This window comes from Juglans microcarpa x Juglans regia, chromosome 8D, assembly GCF_004785595.1.
Source record: "Juglans microcarpa x Juglans regia isolate MS1-56 chromosome 8D, Jm3101_v1.0, whole genome shotgun sequence".
NCBI lineage: Eukaryota > Viridiplantae > Streptophyta > Magnoliopsida > Fagales > Juglandaceae > Juglans > Juglans microcarpa x Juglans regia.
Genome location: NC_054608.1, coordinates 16,828,889 through 16,841,414, shown reverse-complemented (window position 1 = coordinate 16,841,414; position 12,526 = coordinate 16,828,889). Strand labels below are relative to the sequence as shown.

The 12,526-nt window shown below is 36.1% G+C and overlaps 1 non-coding gene across 1 annotated transcript; it reads left to right on the top strand.

The window, feature by feature from the left end:
• The first annotated feature begins 2,208 nt into the window (after window positions 1–2,208).
• On the top strand, window positions 2,209–2,314 carry LOC121243796. Its single transcript, XR_005936282.1, has one exon. It is a non-coding gene; the product is annotated as a small nucleolar RNA R71 (small nucleolar RNA).
• Window positions 2,315–12,526: the final 10,212 nt, after the last annotated feature.

Here is a 12,526-nt window from a genome sequence, read left to right as displayed (position 1 = left end):
GGAGGGCCCAACCCCGCCATGCATTTCCCCTGCCCTACCCCCACTTACATGTTTATATATATATACACACATAAATATATATTTGTATTTTACAAATTGTGTATATATAAATATATATTACAATTTGTTAGACTTGTTCACAAAGTATGCACTAGCAAATTTAAAAATTATATAGTTTTTAAATTATAGTCATATTTACAAAATTTAAATTTACAATTTGGGTATAAAGTGTATTTTTAATTACTTTTGGACCTAGGAATAATTTTTAAACCTAGTGGAATGTAATCAATTTTTTAAGTAGATATGAGGCGGGGGGGATTGGAAATCTGCCCCGCACCCTGCCCCAGGGATGCGGGGGTGGGGGACCCACCCCCCGGCCCATGCGAGGTGGGGGCTACCCCACATCGTATGGTGCGGGTAACACCCCTAGTGTCTCCCCTAATCAGTCTAGGAGGCTTCATCATTCGAATCTATGGAGAGGAAGGCTTATGTTTAAGGGCTAGACTGAGGCTCTTAACATAATTGGTGCTTTCATTGAAAGGTGACAAGCTGTCCGACATCATGGATACACTAGGGAATAGCGGATCCAATCGGGATAGATTCCAATCCCTTGAGGACAACACCAATAAGAAGGCGTCCATACTTGATGGTATGACAACCACCATGGCCGAGCTTGAAATGGCCTTGAACCATTATTCAAGAGCTACGGTGGAGAATAGGAGGGCTATGGGGGACATGTGAAGGGAGACCAACCATAACATGGAGCGGCTAGAGAGGCAATAAATGGAGGCCAACATGCCATATAATGGGATCCATGGAGATCAACCACCCCAAGGAAATCGAGATGTGCCACCAATCGTAGCACCACATGAAGACCAACCTCAAAATCAACAACAATACGAGGAAGGCCTTGAGACTTGTATGACCGAATCCAAACGAGAAGCGAGACCTCGAGACAATTTGAGGATGGGAGGCCGAGTGGAGACTCAAAGTGTGGTCGTGGAGAGATGGATCTGAGATGGTAGGAGATATAGGAGTTCGAGTCTAGAAGGGAGCCTTAAGATACGAGGGCTAATTATGGTGGTGACATGAGAACCAAAGTTGAGCAACCTAGAGGTCAAGAGAGACCTTATGGCCGAGCCAAGTACAACGAGAGAAGAAGGAGGTTCCACGACCATCGTAGAGGTCATGAGAGGTACGATGATTATGATTATGATTGAAGAGGGAATCAGCCTTATGACTGAGGACCTAGGAAGCCAAATGTGGAGTTTCCAAGGTATGATGGAGGAGATCCGCACGAGTGGCCTGACAAGGTAGCCCATTACTTTCATGTTCATGATGTGAAAAGAGACGAGAGAGTCTCTACTGCTTGTTTCTTTCTAGATGGCAAGGCGAGCAAATGGTGAGGATGGATCAAGGCTCAATATGATAAGGAAAGAAGACAGCTTGGATGGACGGCTTTCGAGAGGGAGTTCTTGATGCAATTCGGCCCTTCACTCGTGATCAACCACCACGGTCAATTGGCCAAATTGAAGCAAGAAGGCAAGGTGTACAACTAATTGAAGAATGCCGCCAATTGCAAACCCTTGTGAGAGGATGGTCCGAAGAAGCACTTGTTGGTACATTCATTGACGGCTTAAGGCCTTGGTTGGCCAAGGAGTTGAAGTTGAAGCAACCTACATGCTTACAAGAAGGCTTACAAGAGGCCATGAGTATGGCCGAGATTTTCAGGAGAGCTACTACATGGAGAAATGCCAAACTAAGGAGAGCATGAGGAGCAAGGCCAAGCATTTGCAAACCAAGACTCCTCGGATAGGCAGGGAGGTAGTGAAGAGTCCAACCATTGACAAGAACAAAGAGGTAAGAAAGCTTTCTCGTGAGGAGGTCCAAGACCTAATCAAGAAAGGGCTTTTTTTCAAGTGTGGGGAAAAGTGGAGCCGTGAGCACAAGTTCAAGAAGGGGCAAATTTTCGTGCTTGGAGAAGATAGTGATGATGAAGAGGACTCACATGACGAGTCCGAATTCTCGTTCTTAACCATAGTTCTTTCGATTGGCCATTGATAGTTATTTGAGGCCATTTCTTCCAAAAGAGAGGTAGCAGCTTCAGCTGTCTTTGAAATGAAAGTTCCACCAACAGAAGCATCAACTATGGTCCGAGTTTGTCCATTCAATCCATTGTACAACATCTGAACCTGCAACCAGTTCGGCAATTTGTGTTGAGGGCAGCGGTGAATGAAATCTTTATACCTTTCGCATGCCTCATAGAGTGAATTGAAATCATTTTGTTTGAATTTACCAATATCGCTCCTGAGTTGGGCTGCTTTTGCTGGTGGAAAGAATTTAGCAAGAAACTTTTCAGCCGTGTCCTTCCAACTAGTGATACTTCCCGGTGTAGAGATTGTAGCCAATCTCTTGCCTTGTCCCTCAAAGAAAAAGGAAATAATCTCAGTCTAATGGTATCTTCAGTAACACCATTAATCTTTACAGTGTCGCAAATCTCTAAAATTATCGCCAAATGAATATTGGGATCATCTAGGGGCGATCCGTTGAATTAGACTTGTTGCACCATGCTGATTAAGGGTGGTTTGAGCTCAAAATTATTGGCATAAATGGTTTGGCGTCTTATACTCGAGTAGTTGTGATTCACAACTGGCCGTACATAATCTTTCAAGGTGTGTGGTTGTGCATCTTGTTGTCCGTCAGCCATGGCTAGTACTTTCTTTTTTCTTCATGATCTAAGAGTTCTTTCAATTTCTGGATCGAAAAGAAAAATGTCAAGATGTCTAGCACGGTGCATCCAACGTAAAAAACACACCTATAAAATAAAAAATATAAAAAATAAAATAAAATTCTAAATTAAAATCAAGATTGTTTTGTATCGATATTGGCAAAAATAAGAAGAAATCAATCCCCGGCAACGACGCCAAAAACTTGATCGGTACAAAACTACAAGTGCAAGTAATGTAGTTTTATAGTAAAGTGATAAGAAGAGTGTAGTCCTCAGGGATTGGTACCTCACTTTGACAAGCACTGAAATTATACTAACCTCAACTTTATTTAGAAAAGTCACTAAAATTTTTGTAATTGCAATTTGAAATAATATCAATTCAAAGAAAATATTCAAAGGAAAGCAAAGATGTTGTTTAATGATTGAATCAATGAGAAAAAGAACTTCTAGGGAATCGATTTCACCTAAACCCTCACTATGTTTTTCTCATCTAACTAATTGAAATTAATTCTCTCTGTTTGTTAGCAAATTCTCCAAAGTCATCCAAAAGCCTCTTTCGATAGTCAGTTTGATTTATTCTTGATCATCATTTTATACAAGAGTATGTAAATTAATGGACATGAATGCATTAAGACCAACAATTTTAATACTGCATAGTTTCATATAGATCTTTCGATTTTTATATTTACCTATGCTGAAATATCCAAGGTTTATCCTATAATTTCCTCTTTCTAAAATAAATCACAAAATCAAAATCATCTAATTAATGACTAGTCAATTAGAAGTAATAAGTTTAGAATAAATCAGACAAACATAAAAGAGAATTAATTCAAATTAGCATAAAAAAAAAAAACATAGTTTGAAACTAGATTACATCATTTTTATAAAATAAAAAAAATTTAATTCATGCTAAAAATTAAATTTAATATCAACAAATTTATCATAATTTTTTTGAAAAGAATAGAAGAAAATCAATAGTAAAAAAATACTCGTTTCAGTCTGCAACGTTCTCCACTTTTTCTTCAGTTTTTCTTCTTCCGTCGGCATCCCAGTTCTTTACCCCCCCCCCCCCCGGGCGGCAAAACCTCCTCACTTGCACGTGCTCGATAGATAACATAGCCTTTTCTAGGGCTGAGCACCGCCTGTTTCGGAGTCGGAGGGCCCAACCTCCGACTCCGACTCCGACTTTGTCGGAGGTCGAATCCGACCTCCGACTCCGACTCCGAGATGTGCAAAATCCGCTCCGACTCCGACTCCGACTTGTCGGAGCGGAGTCGGATTTTTTGATTTTTTTTTAATCCTTTTTAACTTCATATTTGACCTACTTTTAAAAAAAAATTGTGGACTTTTGAATTTCAATTTTCTCAACATTACAATCTAAACTAATTAAACTTTTGATTATAACAAAAAATACAACTAAATAAAATAAGTAATATACTAACATGCATTCAAAAAGTAAAAAAAAAAAAAAAAAATCCTATTTTTACATATACTCTCATCATCCATATCCTGATATCCACATCCAACTAAATACTAATCACTACAATAAACATTCACATATCACACCTACCATCCATCATCCATAAAAATTAAAAAGAAGTTCTATTTTGACATGTACTCCCATCATGATATCATCCATATCATGATATCCACATCATTCTAACAACAAAAAAAATCCAAAATATTCTAAGAGCCAACCAAAATAAATGTTCCCAAGAACATTTAAATATTTAATTACAAACTTTCAAATGCACCAAAATAGAATAAATTACAAACTTCTAAATTACAATATTCTAAATGCCCAACAAATGAACCAAAATATATTAAATGTTAGAAACTTCCATATGTTCCAACTTCCAACTTTTAAGTTGTGCCTGAAAAGGAAAAAAAAAGAATATTAGTAAGGAAAACAACCCAACTTTAATATCATATGAAAAAAAAATTTAAACAAATATAAAAAACATGTATATTACATCTTATTAGGAAGATGCAAAATCTTATATAGTTGTAATATTCTCAAAAAACCTATTAGGAGGAATGGATCCATTTAGCTTTTTTGAACTAAGGTCTCGGAAACTTAAATAAATATGAACTTATGGTATAAACAAAGTAGAAGTAAATAGCAGAGTTATCTTTGAAAAGTAAACAGAATTCAGCATGAAGCATTTAGTATTTTGGATAGTAACTCAAACCTCAAATGCTCAATATGTCAAATTGTCAATCATCTTCACGAAGTAAGTTGGCCATACCAGTGATTAATTCTACATTAAGATGTTAAAGTATAGGAGGTTAGTATCAGAAAATGGCAAAATCAACATATATAACAACTTAAAAAAATCTCTAAATACATTACCTGAGTCTAACTTATAACTCTCCACATCATCAATGGCATCCGTATAATTTTGACTCAAGCATATAGGAGTTGACTTCAACCAGTTTTGTGTGCACACAAGAGCTTCGACAGTTCTAGGAGCCAAAGAACTCCTAAATGGATCCAGGACACGGCCTCCTGTGCTAAATGCCGACTCAGATGCAACGGTGGTGATCGGAATGGCCAAGATATCTCTTGCCATTAGAGCAAGAACTGGATATTTGCTTGAGTTGACTTTCCACCATACCAAAATTTCAAAATTTCCCATAGGAACCTCAACATCCTCCAACAAATACCGCTCTAGTTCAGACTTACAATCCATCAAGGATGCTGATTTTCGATCTTTATGGAATCCCAACAAAAAGTCCATGGGATCATCATCATTACAGGCACTACTACTACTACTCCCCATTGATGCACTAGCCTCACCACTCCGACTCCGAGTTGACTTAGACCCAGTTACGCAACCACCACAAAATCCTACATATTGTTCATACAAATATTCCATATCCCTCTTGAGGAGTCCAACAAATTCCTCACCCCTCTCATCGCCCAATGTTTTGTTGAACCAATATGCTTGAGCAACCAATTTGTACCGTGGATCAAGAATGGCAGCAACAAACAACAATCGATTTATTTTTTCTAGATCACCCCAATATTTATTATACTTTGTCTTCATTCTCAAAGCCATTGAACTCAAGCGTCGATTACTATTGTTACAAAAAGTATTCAAGTTTTTATGAATATTAATGAGCTCTTGGACATACAAATTTGATGTGACATATAGTGTACCAGAAATACGCAGGGTGACATTATAAAATACATGAAGAAACTTTGAAAAGTTTCTTATGGTCTCCCAATCATCAGCCCCAGGAGCTCCTAGACCCTTTTTCCCATGCCCATCCTCAGACAAATAAACTCGTGAGTAAGGATCCTCATCAAGCAAAAGTTGGAAGGCTTTTTGATACTTCTCAGCCACGTCCAACATAAGAAAAGTCGAGTTCCATCTAGTAGGCACGTCAAGACACAAGAAACTAGAACATGACACTTTTGACCTATCAACACAAGACTTGAAAGTGACAAGTCTTTGGGGAGAAGACTTCACATACTTAATCAAATTTCTGACTCTTATGATCGAGTCATCAACATCTTTCAAACCTTCACTCACAACAAGGTTTAAGATGTGTGCTGTACACCTCATGTGAATAAACTCGTGAGCTGCAACACAATCCTCACTTCCTATTTCCCTTGTTCTCAACCAATCAATAGCAGAGTCGTTAGAGGTAGCATTGTCCACGGTAATTGTAAGGATTTTGTCAATGCCCCAATCAAGCATACACTCCTCCAACTCCCTCCCAATCGTTGCCCCCTTGTGGTCGCTAATCCGAACAAATGAAATGATTCGCTTCTGCAAGTTCCAATCACTATCAATAAAGTGAGCGGTCACACACATGTAATTAATATTTTGGATAGAAGTCCAAGTGTCGGTGGTCAAGCACACTCTTTGTTTGGTGGTCATAAACATTTTCTTCAAGCTATCCTTCTCTTTCAAGAATAGCCTCATACAATCACGCATTACGGTAAATCGAGAAGGAATTGAAAACCTAGGATCAAGGGATTTAGTGTATTCCCGAAACCCTTGGCCCTCAACAACCCTAAAGGGTAACTCATCCACTATCACCATCCTAGCAAGAGCTGCCCGGATTTTTTTCTCATTGTACTTGGTCATTCCTAAGCTCTTCTCCCCTTGGCCTTCAATTCTTGCTTCTGGGACCAAGAATGTTTGAGTCTTGTCCAACTTACTCTTACGGTTTTTGGGGCAAAGTTGGATGTGTGTTTTCATGGCCGAAGTGCCTTGCCGTTTGGGATGGCATTTCCATTGCCTCCCACAATGGTTACAAGTAGCTATAGGCTCTTCGGGATCACAATCGGGCACTCTTGTGAAGTGGACCCATACCAAAGACCTGTTCTTAGGAACTCTACTACCAGGTGGAGGGCGAGGATTAGAACAGAAGGCACTAGGAGTGCCTACCGAAGATTCTATTGGTCCGCTAGACTCTTCAACTATGGGACATGGAGCATCAATAGACTGTTCTGGGATGCCAGGGGAAGATGCAGCTGTGGATGTAGGAGTGTTTGTGCCTTCTATATTCATGATTTAAGAACTAAAACACAACAAACAAAAAAAATCATACGATTAAGACAATCACTAAAACAGCCAAACACAGCCTTAAAAGCATAATACAAACTCATTAACTCAACTAGTGGATGTTTTACAATCACTAAAACATAAATATATTTGAGAAAATATATACTCATCTTAAACAGAAAAATAGAAAAAAAAAAAAATCAGACCCAACATTCAACAATATAAACGAAAACACCACTAAAACAACATCAAAAATTACATATTTTTGGCCCTTTTGGGTAACAGATTCCCCAATCAACAATCAACAAAATAAACCCAAACTTGATGGAATCCCCAAGGTACAAAAGCATCAAAACAGACTATGACCCAACATTAGCCACTTTCCAAATCTAATGGTGCATGGCTTTGCAATAGTTTCTTCAGAGTGAAGAACATGAAAAATAATTGTAAATCCGGATGCACACATTTTTCCACATTCAAAATTTAAAACTGCTCAGAATAGAGACTCGAAATAGGTCTACTACATAAGCCGTTTTTGCCATTAAGAAAAAAAAAAAAAAAAAAAACATATAAAGATGACCGTTAGCCCAAGCATGCTCCTCTCACTCCCAGCCCCAAACTCCAAAAACTATGATCGGAAGAAAACTAAAATTTAGAACATACTACTGGAGGATGGACAGGACATACAACTAAATAGAATTTTTAAACAATTATCCACCCGAGATCAATGAAAATGACAGATGGGCGAAACCATAAATAAATTTCATATACCTCGCTCAAAAAAGATCCAATCACTTGATTAACCAACAGAAAAATCTTCAACTGCTATCCTCCTGAAAATCTTTGCTTCCTAGGCAGTAGCAGTTATCCGTGGAGCTGTACTTCTGGCTGCTGCATTTACAGCCAAGCCACCAGCACGATTCACACGCGGCGAGAGGGCTGTGTGAGGGAGGGGAGGGCTGCGGGACTGTGCTGCGGCGCTGCGCGAGAGGGAAGGGAGGGCTGCTGCTGCGCGAGAGGGAAGGGAGGGCTGCTGCTGTGCGAGAGGGAAGGGAGGGCTGCGGGACTGTGCTGCGGCGCCTATTTAGCCCTAATTCACTGAATCACATGAAGAATCGAAGATGAAATTGAAAAGGGGGACTGGAAGTATAAATATAAATCTAAACGGCGCCGTATTATACATATTAGTAGTATAAAATCTATTTTATCTATTATATATATATATATTAAGATTCATAAAAAAATATATGATATATATATTATTATATATGAATATTAAAAAAAGGGTACCGTATAAGAAATATTAGTAATTTAGTAATACACTAATATACTTGATATATTATATATATATGTATATAGATTAAATCTCTAACCTCTTAATTCTTATACTTGATATATATATTAATATATATAAATATTAGTAAGACACTAATAGTATTAGTATTAGTATTAATATTAGTTATACTAGTAGTGATATTAGTTATACTAATAGTTATATTAGTATTAGTTATTATTAATACTATATATTATACTAATAGTGATATTAATACTATATAATAGTATTAGTATTAATATTATACTAACTATATCACTAATAGTAATTAGTATTAGTATACTAATACTAGTATATTGCTATAGTTAATAGTACCCTATAGTAATATAACTATATTAGTATTACTTATAGTGATTTAAATTTTAGTATAACTATATTAGTATAAGTTATAATAATTTAGTATAGTTATAATACTATAAGTTATAACTATAGTCTATATTAGTATTAGTATTAGTTATGATGATTAGCATAATTATATATTAGTGTTTGCTATAGTGATTTTAATTTAGTATAACTATATAATAGTATTAGAATAAATGTTATACTGACTATATCACTGATTGTATTAGTACACTAATATCTAATACTAGTATATCACTATAGTTAATAGTATCATATAGTAATACTGTAATATAATATTAGTAATTAATACTATAGTGATTTATATAGTAATTTATATATAGGCTTAAAGTGGTTTACTAATTTATATATAGTAATTAATACTATTAGTAATTTATATGAATAATACTTTAGTTATTATACATTAATATTATATGTTATTATAAATTTATAGATTAGTGTTTATACATTAGTATTACAATATTACATGTCGATGTTAGCACTTGTTATTATGCATCTTAGATTCTTAGTGTTTATGGTATATTATATATACATTAGTATTATATGCTATTATATTTATACATTAGTAATTTAGTGTTGCATGGTAGTATTTAGTAATATTGTAAATTTGTAATAGTATGATATTTACATCTAGTTATATACTAAACTATTATTAGTCAATTTAGTCCATATATTATAGTATAAATATATTATTTAACTAGAATATTATTGAGTTTAATTAACTATATAAGATATAGTTGTATAAAATTTAAATAATTAATATATAGAAAAACACATCTTCTTATATAAAATCGGAGGCGGAGTCGGAGGCGGAGTCGGAGGGACAATCGGAGTCGGAGGCGAAGGGTCGGAGTCGGATCGGAGCGGAGCCAGAGTCGGTTCATCCGAAAATCCGACTCCGACTCCGACTCCGACTTCTAGGAGGAAAAAACCTCCGACTCCGACTCCGACTTGTCGGAGTCGGAGCGGAGCCGGAGCGGAGCCGGAGCGGAACCGGAGTCGGAGTCGGATTTTCGGATTTTTGCTCAGCCCTAGCCTTTTCTTTCTTTTCAAACTTTTGAACTGCATGGTGGTAGGTAGAATAGATAGACCTCATCCAAAAGCACTTCAAGTTATTCTTTGAATTTCGAATTTACCAAGTAACGTCTCTTTCTTTTCTTTTCTTTTTGAACTTCAACTTTAGTCCATCACTCCATTTGCTTTTTCTTACGCGTCTCTTGATATTCTTCTTCTATTTAGTCTTTCATTTGTTTCCCACATAAATATGGTCTCTCTCAAATTCAAAATTGTACCATTATCCAATTCAAAAATATACCATTTGATTGGTTCCAATTTCTTCTGCTATTCAAAAATTCAACTTGATCTTTTTTCCCTAAATTGCATCAATGACTAGCTCTTATATTCGGATAAATCTTCATTTAAATGAAATAAAGTCCCTAGGCGATAGGCTGCTAAAATTTGGATCTTCCTTTTCTTCAAATCTGAAATAAAATTTAATGACAACAATGCCCACAATGCCTGGGAACGGGACGGAGCCTGGAGCTCCCAGCTCCACTCTCGAATGCCTGCCGACGTCGTCGCGACTCGCCTGATGCCACTTCTCCTCATCACTGGTAGCGGAGGGGGTCCCCAGGAAGTCTCGACCAAACACGTACGAGCAGTCGGGGGGTGGAAAGGAATCTCTGAATGTTGGCCTCTGTCAGCACCACATTTGTCTCCGTGTAGAGAGGATGGGCCACCACCCAAGCCAGAACGGTCGCCACCCAGGCCTCATTCCTCTCCCCCCATCCTTGTGCAACTTTATATGTGAGAGTTGCGTTTCAAAAGGAAAAATTACAAGAACTTTGCAAGGACGACCCCATTGATGCCCTAGAATCAGTTTCTTTCTTCCCCACCAATTTAAACCAAGCTAGAATGAAAGAAGAAAATAAATAATAAATAATCAAAAAATAAAGCCAGACTAAGTAGAGCAATTATGCTAAATCCTGCTTTATTTTCTCTTTTTTCAGTAAAAAAAGCATTTTATTAATGAAAAAAACTAGACATAACCCAAGTACACGAGACATATACAAGTGCAGCACCTATGCACGATTGTCTGAAGTTACAAGAGAGTCACAAATGATCATGTCATTAAAATCTGTTACCATCAATCAATGGAATAGTCCTACACGATAAAAAGCGGATTCGACAACTCCAACCACTTAACTTAGCAACTTTGCACTCAATTACTTTAGTACTCAGCAAGGGCAACATGGTAAAAATGTGACTGGTTTCGATTGGCCTGGGGATGGGGCATACATACCATAAGGTCTTGGTAGTACCATAGAACAAACTAAAATGAGTCGATGACTCAGTAAGAAATCTATCACAACGTAAACGTAATAAACATAAGATTTTCATAACAACTTTCATGCTGAGCTTAAAAATTCATGACTGTTTATACTGATGCTTATGCTATGTATGACTGTTTTAATTGAATTAACTGACTGATCTGACTGATTTAACTGATTTATCTGACTGGCCAACACACTTAACCCTGTGTGCAAGGTTGTGCACCAGCCCCACATCTCGCTGCAGCAAGGGGAACTGCTGATAGTATTCTAGCATACTATGATGGACCATGACTGAGTTCATGGCTTGCACACCACCCTGAACTGAACTGAACTGCATTGGTACCATGCATCTGAATGGCCATCTCATTAACTGATCTGATATTATCTTACACTTGAATTCAAGATGGCTTACGTATCTTATACACATGAGATGCATGACATATTACATACATAAATCATAATTTCTGAATTTAAACGTGATGCAGAATGACATGATTGTATGCTATGCTGGATGACATGCTTGCATATGACATGAACGATTCATAAATAATGGCTATCAAAGAACTGGCTAGAATAATACATACATATAAGCTAACTGTGATGATCCTGATTTATGATCACATTACTTACCTCGCTGCGTGTCTTCTTGAATAATACTTCGTAACTTGAGACCTATATTCAATAAATAACTATCACTAAATTGTTTGGAAATAAAAAAAATGCTAATATCTTACTTAACTAATTTCGGAATTCTAAAATATAGTCAAACCAATATTTGTTTAACACTAAAATCAATAATTCATAGTATTTAAATTACTTAAAATACTAATTTATAATTTAGTAGAAATACTCGAGCTATTTTAAAATAATTCACAAAAAAAAACTTAAATTCTTAAACTAAGTTTCATTTCTCAACATAATTATTAAATCTTATAAGAAACTTAACAAATTCCACTAAATTCTTAACATAGAAATTTTATTAAAATCTTACTAAATTGACAAAGGAAATTTAACTCAAATATTAGACCTAACATTATACTTTAAAACATATTTCTAATTCTTTAAACATTTTTATTAAAAATGAACCTTTAATTAACTATATTTATTTAATAACTCAACTAGTAATATTAAACTCAATAAAAATCACTAAAATAATTATTGAAATAAAATAAGATCAAGTTTAACTTAAAATATAAGTTCAATTAAACATCATTATAGTCTGAAAAAGGTCAAGGACTCTGGCCCATAATAA